This window comes from Triturus cristatus, chromosome 6 (genome assembly GCF_964204655.1).
Source record: "Triturus cristatus chromosome 6, aTriCri1.1, whole genome shotgun sequence".
NCBI classification, from domain to species: Eukaryota; Metazoa; Chordata; class Amphibia; order Caudata; family Salamandridae; genus Triturus; species Triturus cristatus.
Window position 1 is genome coordinate 835761308 of NC_140589.1, and position 13007 is coordinate 835774314.

Below are 13007 nucleotides of genomic sequence, written 5' to 3' on the forward strand. Positions count from 1 at the left end.
ATTGGGCGAGGTAACTCATATTACTTCAGGCAACTTAACTTCCTAGAACAATTTCGCAATTTGTGCCTAACAAACTGTAAATTTTCCAAGCAAAACCAATGTTTACTTTTGCATTTCCATATTTTGTTTTCAATCCTTTTTCTTCCCTTTTCTTTAACAACTTACCAATAACGAGGGTTGGGTAAAATCCGCTCCAAATTTACCCTCCCCCATCTTGCCTACACAACTATACGTGCCTGAGCGAGTACCTGTCCAACTGTGGCGAGACACACCTCCCCAAACCCAACCCGCATGGTCCCCTCATGTATATATATATATATATATATATATATATATATATATATATATATATATATATATATATTTTATTTTATTTTTTTGGGGTGGGAGGGTGGCAGAAAACAAACTTCCCACACCTAACTGCTTCTAAAACGACGCTGCGCCACTCCACGCTCGCGCCCCTGACCTCCTTATATAACCTACGCCTCGCGCTGCACGCTACGCCTACGCCGCCTACCTCTCTCCGTGCCCGTACCATTTGGGCGAATGACCCCGGGGGGAGACCGCTCCGCTCTGCTCCCCCCGAGGCCCCCAGTCCCGGGCTGGCCAAAATTACAAGGTAAACTCTGTTTTGTTGATTTTCTATGTTTAAGTGTTTCTATGGTATGCCAATGCCGCCGTCGCCAATGTTTGAATATGCAGCTGTAGGCTAGCGCAGTTTATTTTTAAGGGTGCTGCTAATAATAAATTGTGTTTGTGACTATTTATAAATTACAAGCAGGGGAACCAGGCTTGAGTCTCGGCGTCCGCTAAACCTCCTGTGATCCTGGGCAAATCAAAATCTAAATCTCCTCGTGCCTAAAAATAAATTAAAGTGTCTTTGTGTAAAGTAACTGGTGCTCATGTAAAGCACTCTACTACCATCTTACATCCTGCTATGAAAAGTTACTTTTGTTTTTCTTATTACTAGGGCACGCATTGCTGGCCGTGATACACTGCAGAAACAAATTAGATTACAATAAATGTCTGGCCTTTCCCTTGGATGAAGCATGACTGAATTTATTTTAATTTTTTCAGTGGAGCGAACAGCAAAAACGTGTGACGTGTGCTTTGTTCGCCCTTGTGAAGAGCAGGGAATCTTGCCTCGCTATAAATCGAAGGGTACTGTAAACTCCAGTGTTTTCAAGCTTCTGTGGTTATGAGGCCTGATCAACTCTCTTTTGTCTTTATTGTCGCTTTTCATATGCTCTATGATTGGGGTAAGTGCAGGCCCTTATCTTGAGATAGATGGTAGTGTGCTGAAGTGTCAAAAGTCTCAGACTTCCACGGATTTTGACTTTATTTATGGAAAGGCGAAGGGAATCTCCTTTTTAAATGCTGCAAATGCAGACTTGCCTGCATGTGGCACATTTTTGCTAGGCCTATGAAGGAACCTGGGTTGATCATCCCCATTCACAAAATATATATATTGTAAACAGTGCACTTTGCTGTTAAAATGAAAATAACTTTTCCTGGCCCCCACATGTGTAACTCCGTTCTGTCAATCAGCCTGAGAACTAATATAACCCCATAAAAAAATGCACAGTAAATCTCCACGGACTTCCATAAAAATGTTGTGCCCCATCTCAGCTCACCACTGTCAGACTTCACCAACCACCACTGACACTTAGTAAGTCTTGCTCCTGTAACGAGGCACTGCTGCCATCGCAGCATCAGATGTAAGATACTTCACTAGCATATTCAGAGGTGTTATCGCAAAGTCTGTTAAGTTCTGTGGATATACTGGATAAGCAGTTACCTATGTCATTTTATCATATGAAATCTTTTTATTGATTTATTAACCAACTTGTTTTCTCAAATTTGCTTGAAAATGCACCATTTGGCCACTCTTATTTTCAAAATGTTCTCAGAGGGAAATTCCCTGAACCCCTCTTTTGGCGGTCAGTCTCTCTTGCCGCTGGTAACTCACGCACAACGTTTACGCCCTACCTTTTTCAAAAGTCACCAGCCGCCCCTGCACAGATACCTCCGCAGAGGCATCCTGGCGCTTGTGGTAAAGATCTCCCAAAAAAGGGAGCAGAAAGATACTAACAGCTGGCTTAACTTAACTCAAAAAGAAAGTTTTTTAAACAACTTTCTGAAAGCAACTTTAGACATGAAACGTTTAAGTTTGAGAGGGAGGGCATTCTGCAGCCTAGTTGTCAGAAAGGTATAAAATCTTCCTCCTCTTCTGGCCTGTGAATCGGGGGATGTGGAAAAGTTTGAGGCTAAAGAAAGTTGCTAGAGAGGACTCGTTTTGGGGTATACCCTAACCACAAGGCCTAACCTAAAAACCCTTTCTAAGATAGCTCTGCAGATGCTGGACCTCTGTGTGTGCTGTCACCTGAGAGCTAGTATTGGCAGAACGAAGTCTAATCTAGAGAGGCGCCCAACATTTAGAAGGAGTATTTGTTGAAGCAGCATTGTTATACTCTTATAGATGTTAATTCATGGTATACCAAACTTGAGATGAAGGTCCTGCTCGTTTCAAAAATGATCATTTTCCACTGGCCCTCTCCCTTTGGAGTGTCTCTGATACCACGGTCTAAAACCAAACACAGCCTAGTGGTGACCTAATGATTAGTATTAATTGGAAGAAGGTTAGGTGGGAGAAAGTAACAAACAATTACAGTGCTCGCGCCCAATTATAAGGATTTTATACCAATTTTGCTTTCCCTACCCAAGTTAGTTCCTGATAAAATTATGGAAACCCCCAAATAAGTGGTTTGAGAAACTAAAAACGTGGTTTTCACTAAACCGCCCTCTGCCAAGAGTAAGCCCCCTGCCTTAAGACAGGCTCTTCTGTAGACATCTAGTCTGGAAGAGGTTCCTACAAACTTATCATAAAGCATGCACAATGCACGTGGAATACATCTGTTTGGACTGACATCTTGACCGACTCAAGAACAAGGGACCACATAATATCCCAGGGGGCTAAGACGTCCAGATCAAGGCCTGAAGTCAACATTCTCAAGCAAGATTTGGTTAACCACTTCCATTTCCTTTACAGTGACCCTAGGGCCCTCTCCCATTCCTTCCCATGGCTAGGGCCAACCCAACAACTTTTTTATCCATAATGTCTTATTTGATCTCCTCAGGCCAAGCTTCAAGAGATGCTTTGGGCTTCTTTACTTTAGAAGAAACCTATTCTGCTATTTGCTACCAGAGGTTTGGCAAAGCCCCAGGATTGGATAGTATCCCGACTGATTTATTTACTTCTGCACAAGGTGTCTTGGTACCATGTCTTAATTGTGTAGTTAGCGCTATAATGGCAGGTGTTGAAATACCTGCTACATGAAAAGGTGAAGAGAATATTCCCATTTTTAAGAAGGGTCTTAAGTCTGATCCAGCGAACTATTGACCCATTAGTCTTATTGACTCAAGTCAGATAATATTCTATAAGCAGGTTCTGGATCGCTTGCAAGCCTGGATCGTTAATAGCAAGATTCTTTCTCAGTTTCAGTCTGGGTTTCGCTCCAGAACCAGCCCAGACAATCAAGATGTTATGCTCCAGTTTATAAGATGGAAGGTTGTTGACATATAGAGGCTATTTTATATATTGCCTTTGTTACCCTGAGGGCAGTATTCGGCATGGCCCCTAGGTCTAAACTTTGGTCCACCCCCAAAGTTCTAGTGTTACCTGGTCCTCTGTACGACATTATAGCCAGACTTCACTGTGACAACTTCGTGCAAATCCACTGGGGATTAAATGGGAAAACTACTGACCATCTCGGAGTCAGTAGGGGAGTTAGGCAAGGCTGCGCCCTTGCTCCCACCTTATTTCTTCTTTTTATCAACAGTCGTGTCAACTTCCTTATGGGCTGCGGCAATGACTCCCCGGTGCTCAGAGGTACCAGAATTCCAGTGTTATTGTTCGCAGACAACACACTACTAATTTCGAAAACCCCAATGGATATCAAGACTCTCCTGGATATCAAGACTCTCCTTTTACGGTTTCATTCATTCTGTATTACCTTTGGCCTGATCATTAACGAATCCAAAACTAAGATCATGGTAATAAGTCCACACAGGGGTTACAGTGGGGCATTAACTCTAGAGGGGGTTAAGACTTGCCAGCAAGACCTCTTTCCATCCTGTTTCTCCACTTTCAGAAGTTTGGAGAGCCCAGCCAATAGCAGCCACTGCCTATGGCACAGAACTTTGGGGACACAGTAAAATAGGTGCGTTGAGCACAGCTGAAAAAACATTTTTGAGGATGGCTCTTAAACTACCTCAGAGCATTCCTTTGACCTTCAAGCACAATCTAGGTATCCACCCAATCTCCTTCATGGTGTGGTTGAAACTCCTACTTTTTTGGTTACATCTTTAGTCTGTTCCCGAGCTGTTCGACTACAGGGCGGGTTTGAGTGACATCCTGGGTTGGCAAAAAAGCAGGGCTTTATGACCATGGTTGTGATGCATTAAACAGACCCTTTATTCATTTGGGATGCAAAAGCTCTGGGTAGATACTTCTGCCATCACATCCTCCCCCGCTAAAAAGTTGAAGTCTCTCTATTGGGAACATGAAGAGATGAAGCTGATGAAGCAGTCAAACCCAGGGTACTATAGTGATCGTTTCAAAGAGTTTAAACCCTTTTTGGTATTTGAGGCCTCTATGGACCAGATTGAACCACCCTCCACTAAAGCCCTTTATGTAAGGTTTAGGTCACTCTACCCGTGGCCCAGGACACTGGGGGCCATATTCACAAGGATCTATCGCCGAATTAATGACACTTTATTGCAGTCAAAGTTGCGATAAACTTATCGCCCCAATCACAAGCTGGTGTAAACATCCCACAGCACCAGTTTACCCGCGATAGCAGCCGCAAAAAACATTGCCACAGATGACCCCTGCAACTATCGCTAATGAGATGCAGAGTAGGAGTTCCCGTGCCAAAAGCTGTGACAACACCACTCCACAACATTCACAACGAACAGCCAGAACTGCGATAAGAACACAAAACAGGCGATAAGGCGCGTTAGCACCAAGAAAATAACACCTGCTCCGACCTGGTGCTAAGTCGAACCACAGCCTGCACCACAAAAAAAGGGAGACCAGCCCAGAGCCACACCTGAAGAACAACAGATGCACCCGGGCAACTGAATATGCAGCCCAGAGGGCCGAAAGGGAAACAACACCCACCGCAACCATCCCCAGGACCCCCCTCCCCGGCACCCCCCCTGACCATAGACATGCCACACCAGCTACACTCAAACACGTACAAAATAATCCGCCTGATGTCACAGAATCACGACTGGTGACATGCATGTGTCGTCACAAAAATTCGGGAGGACCTGGCTTGGCAGTTCGGGCTGGACTGTTCCCATGAGGCACAGGATCAAGACTGATTTGCATATGGCTGGGTTCAAACTGGAATGGCATGGTGAGCAAAAAAACGATGGATTTAGGCCTAGATCTCTGTACTAGGGTGAATGTATGACATTGTTCTGCATTCTGTCCATCAAACTGTTGTTCTTGCATTCGTCACAAAAATGACCTTCACACATTCATTACCGAAGCAAAAAATAAAACTTTATTAAAATTAACACTCCGTAGGTCACAGCCATCAAAAAAACATCATGATGAGAAGGTGTGTCCTGCACACATCAAAGGACAGAGAGAGAGCGAAGGGGAGAGAGAGAAAGAGAGGGAAATATAGAGAGAGAGAAGAAGAGAGGGGATAGAGAGAGAGAGAGAAGAAGAGAGGGGGAGAGAAAGAGAAGAAGAGAGGGAGAGAGAGAGAGACAGAGAGAGTGCCGCCCCTGCGCACCCAGACCACACCTCTCACCTGCTGCCACCGGTGTGTCTCCAACCACTTGCCGGTATGTAGTGAAGTTCATTAGGTCACACATCTGAGACAGACCCGTCATCTGAAACAGAGTCCAGATACTTGATTGGCACAGTACACACCATTGCACAAGACAACATCGCCTGCCCGCCCATGCACACCCAGACAGAGGCACCCCAGCCCCTCCTGCCGCCCATTGGAGCATGCCTGCCCATGCAACCCCAGGCTCACCTTATGCCACCGGCGTGCAGACAGGAGGTCCCACCACGTGCCGCTGCAAGCCACAAGCCAGGGGCCCGCAGACGTGGCACACTCCACACCATGCAGCCCCACTCCGCAAGCCACCAGGTCTCAAGTTTGGTTCTGGGTCTTGATTACTCCATGGCAGAGAACATACCAGTGCACAGCGCATCCTCGCAGGCTGCACACCCGCTCAGCCCAATAGGTGCCACTAACTCTGTGACCCACGAGGCCACGCCACGTGGTGGTAGGCCAGCGGTGCCCACTGGCTCTGGCCTACACTGCGGTCCAGCAGGGCACACAAAACCTGAGCTGTCTGGACCGCCGGACCGGGGCATCATTGCAGGCTGCACACCCGATCAGCAGCACAAGGTGCCCCTAACTCAGTGCACCCAAAGTCACTGTCCCGTGGCGGGTGCCTGTGCCAGCCATAATGCTCCAGGTGCCACTAACCCTGTGCAACCCCAGTCAGCGCCACGTGGTGGTAGGCCCGTGACGGCCGTAAGGCCTCGGGTGCCGCTAACCCTGTGTGCAACAACTCCTGGCCCCTTTATGATTGAGAACCGTGGAGCGTCGATCATCCAGTTACCACCGCCAGAGGGGAATGTGACGTTGTCGGCCCCTTATGTTGGCGGAGTCACATTGCCTGTGACGCCTGTGCCGGATGGGTGTGGTGTGCGTGCAAACCTGCCCTCAGGGAGTGGCTGTGACATGCTGACAGCTAGACCAGTGACCTGCAAACCACCAGCAAGTACGCCTGCGACGGGTAGCAATGAGGACCCCCCCTCGGAGCGTAAGCGGAGTGGTCTGGCCTGCCGTACGCCGGACAAGCGCAGGGCTTGCAACAATGACTCATGGGATCTGAGCGTGGTTCAGTCATTGTCCGGACATGGAAGTGACTGATGCGTGTGTCCCTGTTGTAGTGTTCACGGGACCCGGTACACAATATGTAATGTAGCACCCTCTGACTGGCATCCCACAGGATGAGCATCATTGACACACGGGACATCACTGTCCCTACAGTCACCCACACATTCATACATGAATGGTGAAAGACAACACAGCAGTGCGTCACTGGATATTTATTGCACATCCAGTGCAGTTCTGCAGCGGTACAGGGCAAAGCCGAGCACAGTACACAATATAGACCCGTGAAGGGCCAGCCAGAGTCCATCCAGGGATGACAAGTACTGCAGAAGAGGAAGGGTACAGTCCGCAGTCAGGTCGCCGTGTCATTGGTCATCAAACAGGATATGGCAGTCCATGTCGCTGTCCAAGGTGAGTGCATCGGAGTGTATCGGGGGTCAGTGGAAGGTCATGGGGCCATGTGCGGCACCAAGCAGGAACAGGCCAGGTGGCGGAAATAAAAGCTACTGCCTCCTGATCACAAACCCATCCATGTCCTCGTCCCTGGATGTGTGCTCTGCCCCACCTGTGGGTGTTGTAGTACCGGCTGGGGCACTGTGTGCCACTGACACATCAGGAGCCGGAGGAGGGTTGTCGGCCGCACTGTGTGTCAGTGACACATCATGTCCCAGAGTGGATACGCCTGCGGCACTGTGGGGCACTGACACACCAGGGGGCGGAGATGTGGATGGTGTGGGGTCAGCAGCATTCATCTGCTCCACCCCTTGTAGCAGCAATGCCATGATGATGATCTGCAGTGTATGGTAGATCCAAGCTACATTTCGCTGGTGTGCAAAGGTGGCTGCCATCCTTTCCGCCTCCATCCGCACCATGTCCTCTATGAGCCTACGCATGTGTGACAGCTCACGGCTGGTATCGCTGGAGCCACTCTGAGCGGACAGTTGTTCTTCTCTCCACGTCAGTCCATGTCAGTCAGGGCTCATTGGAGGCCATGGAGCGGGTCTAGACACCCATGGATGGTGTCCAGTTTGGTAGCCATGAGGTCGAACCCCACCTGCACCTGCTCTGCCATCTCCCTCTGGGCCTCCAGCACCCGGTGTTGGAAGGCCATGTGTTGTTCCTGGGGGTCTTGGGCGTCTGGTGGGGCCGTGGGTGCCTCCTGTTGGGTGGTTTGGGTGGTGGGTGGGGTCTCCTTGATGCAGCTGGTCAACCCTGATCCTGGAGGTGAGTTGCAGATGATGTCAATGATGTCTAGGAGGGCTTGGGTGTCGATGCTCCTCGTCATCAGCTAAGAGTGCTGGGACTGCTCTGCAGGGGGTGTTGACGTTTGCCCTGCAATTTGAAGGAGAGATGGTGTATTGAAATGTGTATGTTTTCGCCCGGCATGACTTTACATATGAAGTGTGCAGAGCTCTGAACACCCTTTTATTCGGGTATTAGATCACGAACTAAGAGCGGTTATTTTGAACCCGCGCATAGTGATGATTATGGCACCATATGCGCACGTTATGACTGTTGTTTCTGTTTGATCATCTCAGACATATCTGTTTAATCTGGAACAAAACGAGCGCTTATCTAGCGTTAGTTATTTAGGTTTGGTATATTTTATCTCCCAGATTCGCCAAATGTGATGTTGTTCAGCATCCTGACCTTAGGACATCGTACGGCTTTATTGAGATGATTTTATCCCCCGTGGGACGGAATTAAAACCACGATTTATGTAGGTATTGGACTCCTCCCTCCCCTTCTTTTTTGAATTTTGGGCATTTTTTGTTTAGTGTCTGGTACTTATTACTCTTATCATCTGGTTACTCTTGTTTCAGAAGCCTTTACTTAAAAGACAGAGGTATTTGTCCAACTATTTTGCCTATTTAATCACAACCTGGGCCACTTAGGGTGCACATTTGTGTTTCATGCATATGTATGACACTCCATATCAGCACTGATGCATGATAGGCTCCATAACAATGAGATTCGCACCATTCTGATCGGTCACTTATATCTTTCAGTTGCTATTATCACCCCCGCTTCTTAAATTGGGTTTTCTTTCTCACATTTATTTTTATAATCTCAGTCTATTCCTAATCTACGATCGTCACTTGTCACGTTTGGACACTTCTTTCTTTGCCTTATTCTCCATCTCTACTCAGGGCTACTTAGTCCCATTCAAGACATTTCATATCTATATTTCTTGTTATTCTCTTTCTTCGCATGTTTGGCCTCTCAGACGTTTTGTTATTGATTAATGTTCTCCGGATGTTGTAAGGGGATACATTGATTTGTTTGTACATTACAGCCTTGAAAAAGTCGCGGGATATTACCCTTTTGCGACGAAACACGTGTCAGCTGTCACTGTCTTAAGAAATCTTTCAGCCTGGAGACACACAGGAAATAAAGAACAAGAAACATTACCTGCATTCAAGATACTCTGTACTTATTGTTGTACTCTGATTTCTTATCTGAAAAGTTATTGTTTGGACGAGTGCTGGGGATTTGTAAACATTTTTTGAATGTGTTTGTTGGCCTTGGTCACAGAGATTGAATTCTGAGGAGGCTAGTGGTTCTCCCCACCCTGCGAGCACCGTCACCCAGATATAGCTTTCCTAACTAATAATCAGTGATATTCTTCTTATTGGTGCCCACATACCTACAAATATACCACTGTAGCTAGCTCTTGGGTGTTGGTCAGTTTGTGTTTGGGTGTTTTTTCTACTTTTATGGTGATTTTTCCCGCCGGCCATGTGTGTGTTGCAGGACTGGCGCTGCTTATCGCTGATTTCCACATCGCGCTTTGGCCCATCGCAGGCTTTTTGGTGTTGTGGTTTGTGTTTTTATCTCCATCGAGGTGGTTGTATCGCGGACATTGTCCGTGATTTCGGCAGACTATCGCATGGTACGTCCTTGTGAATTCCACGTTGACACAGGGTTATTTTCCCGCGATAGGCTGCAATGTGTAAAGTTGCGTTGACATTTTTTGGTGATGTTTAGCACATGTTCTTGTGAATATACCCCTTTATTGTGGGAACTGATACGTTTACTGGCATCTCACTGGTGATGGGAATCGCAGTCCCAGGGATCAGCGCATCCATAGTTTCCACAGCTGCAAGGACAGAGGAACCATCCCTAGCACTTAAAGTGCCGTCACACTACCAACTGCCTGGGATGTACACGGGTGAAAGCAGGCCCGTCTGCGCCCATCCGCAGCCAGGCAAGGCTGGGCTGGTCAACTCCTCTTGGCCCAATCCTGCGGGGGACTCATTTAGGTAATGTATAATTAGTGTTTTATTCCTTTTTGATGCTTGTGGATTGATGGTTCACCTTTGACACATTGAGCCATGGGTAAAATACAACCCCTGCAAAGGCTGGTGACTCCATGCTAGATGGCTATATTAGGAAAGCAGTGGGAGTCCTTAATAAAGAAATAGAGAGCACGGAACAACGGCTAACTGTCTCAGTAGCTTTGGCCTCTGATACTCTAATATCTCTTAAGTCAAAGACACAACTTTCCAATGTGATTAGCAGTGATTCTCAACAAGCCACATTAGATGCTCCTCTCAGACCTGTTGAACATAGCCATGAACAGGGGCAGAATCCCAGCCAATTATTATTATTGCCTCATGATAGAGCTCCTGACAGAAGCCCCCCAACCAAACGGAAAAGACGGGTCTTGAGTCTCTTTCTGAAGTCTGCTAGCGAGGGGTCTGTACAGAGCTGGAGGAGAAGGTCGTTCCAGGTCTTGGCAGTGATGTAGGAGACGAAACGGTCACTGCTGCAGCTGCGATGGATGCAGAGAGTGTGTGTGAGGGCAAGTGATGTGACCGCAGGTGTCTAGCTGGCTGGTGGAAGTTCAGTCGATGGTTGAGGTAGGCAGGTTTTAGGTTATAGAGTGCTTTGTAGGCATGCATGAGGAACTTGAACTGCCATTTTCCTGGATGAGGAGCCAGTGGAGGTCTCTCAGGTGGGGGTGATATGGGTTAGTTTGGGGAGGTCTAGGATGAGTCAGGTCACCAGCTGTGGTCCCATGCAGAGGTGTTCTTACCGAAGATCAGTACTTCAGTTTTGTCAGAGTTGAGTTAGAGGCAGCTGTCTCTCATCCATTTGGCTACTTTGGTCATGGCGTTAAGAAGTTGGTTTGGTGTTGGAGGAGTCCTCGGTGAGCGAGAGGATCAGTTGAGTGTCATCTGCTTAGGGAGATTATGTTGAGTCTGTGGGATCTGGTGACATCTACAAGGGGGACATGTAGATGTTGAACAGGTTGGGGCTGAGGGATGATCCTTTTGGTACCCCGCAGATGATGTCTTTGGATGCAGAGGTGAAAGGAGACAGTCGGATATTACGTCCTGTTAGGAAGGAGGCAATTTACTTGAGGGCATCTTCCTGTATGCAGTCTGTTGATGAGGGTGCTGTGGGAGACTGTTTTGAAAGCCATAAAGAGCGCAAGGAGGATTTTTGCCACGGTTTCTCCACGGTCAAGGAGTGTTCTGATTGTCGTCTGTGGCGGCAATCAGTGCTCTTTCGGTGCTATGGTTGGCACAGAATCCTGATTAAGAGGCTTCCAGTAGTTGGTTTTGTTCCAGGAATTTGGTGAGCTGATGGTTGATGGCTTTCTTTCAAACTTTAGGCTCGTAGGGGAGCAGGGAGATTGGATGGTGAGTTTTTAGATTGTTTGGGTCAGCCGAGGTCTTTTTTAGGAGGGGTCTGACATATGCGTGTCTCTATCTGCCCAGTAGACTTGTTGTGGAGCAGAAAATGCTGGCGAGTTGTGTGCAGATTTGCTTCATTGCGAGGCTATAGAGGTGGTGGGGGCAGGAGTCGGTGGGCGCCCCGGAGTAGATGAAAGACATGATGGCTAAGGTGGTCAGGCTGGTGAGCGGTGACCAGGTGGTGATGGTTTCGCTGGTGTTCACTGGTTGGTTGAGGTCGTTGGGGTTGAGGGTGGTGGGTTGCATGTTGAAATTGTTGTAGATGTTGGTGATCTTTCTGTGGAAGTAGTATAAGAGGTTGTCGTTGAGTTTTTGTGCGGGGTAGATGGTATCTCTGTGCCTGTTGGGTTGGAGAATTTTTTGACTATTTTGAAGAGTTTCTTTGTGAGGATAGCTGCGGAGTCAATGCGGGTGGTGATGGCTGCTATCTTGGCTCCTTTTATGTGTCAGTGATAGATGCTGAGGGCTGTTATTGGCTAGTATTCAACAGAACCAGCTTCTCTTTTTAACTAACCAGATGTCTGTAAACCATTAAACTGCCCTGGGAGTAATGACATAGAGACTTCATTGATCCAGTGACTATTAATTTATCACCAGCCGGCTGCCCTTATGTTGGAGGTTAGGTTAACATCCTCCTCTGAACTCTGATTTAAGCGAAACCTTGGAAATGCAGAAGAATAAAGTCATACATTGGCTCAGTGTGAATCATATACGACTAATAGAGCTAATCAAATACTATTGACGAGATGAGTGAGATGGAGTGGGCCACTAAGGAAAAACTTTCAGGGGGACTGTAATATCATCAATTTTAAGCAACGTAGATTTGCAGGGGAATCCTTAAGAAGGTCAATGCCAACCACCCCATTTACCAGGAACGTGGCTCTATTTCAACTGGGCTTTTTATATTGTCATCTACGCAGTATTGCACCGGGGTACAGTGTCAAACTAAACAACCGACAGATGACTGTGTGTGATCTCCCATATATTTCTCCTAAAGACCTGTCCAACAGGTTCCAGGTTTTGAGTTTGTTACAAGATAATGATTGACTTAAGGGCAGAAAGGGCTACTCTTTCCCCTGTTGTGGAGAGAGTAGAGGGACAACCTGTTGAATTTTGTTGTAGTTTCACACCCCAATTCCTCATCTATACCTGGCACTGAAGGCTCTATTGCAGATACTACCTAATGGACTATTGTAACTATTAACAAAGATAACAGTAGCTCCAATGCGCCACCATTTGTTGAGCCCCTTTTGACTACAAATAGTCAGAAACATGAAGGTGTTGATACATTTGCGACATTGAATGTGTGCTGGTAACAGATTAAGTTGGGATCTCCAGATTGGCTGAGTATTACCTTCAGTTTTGATGT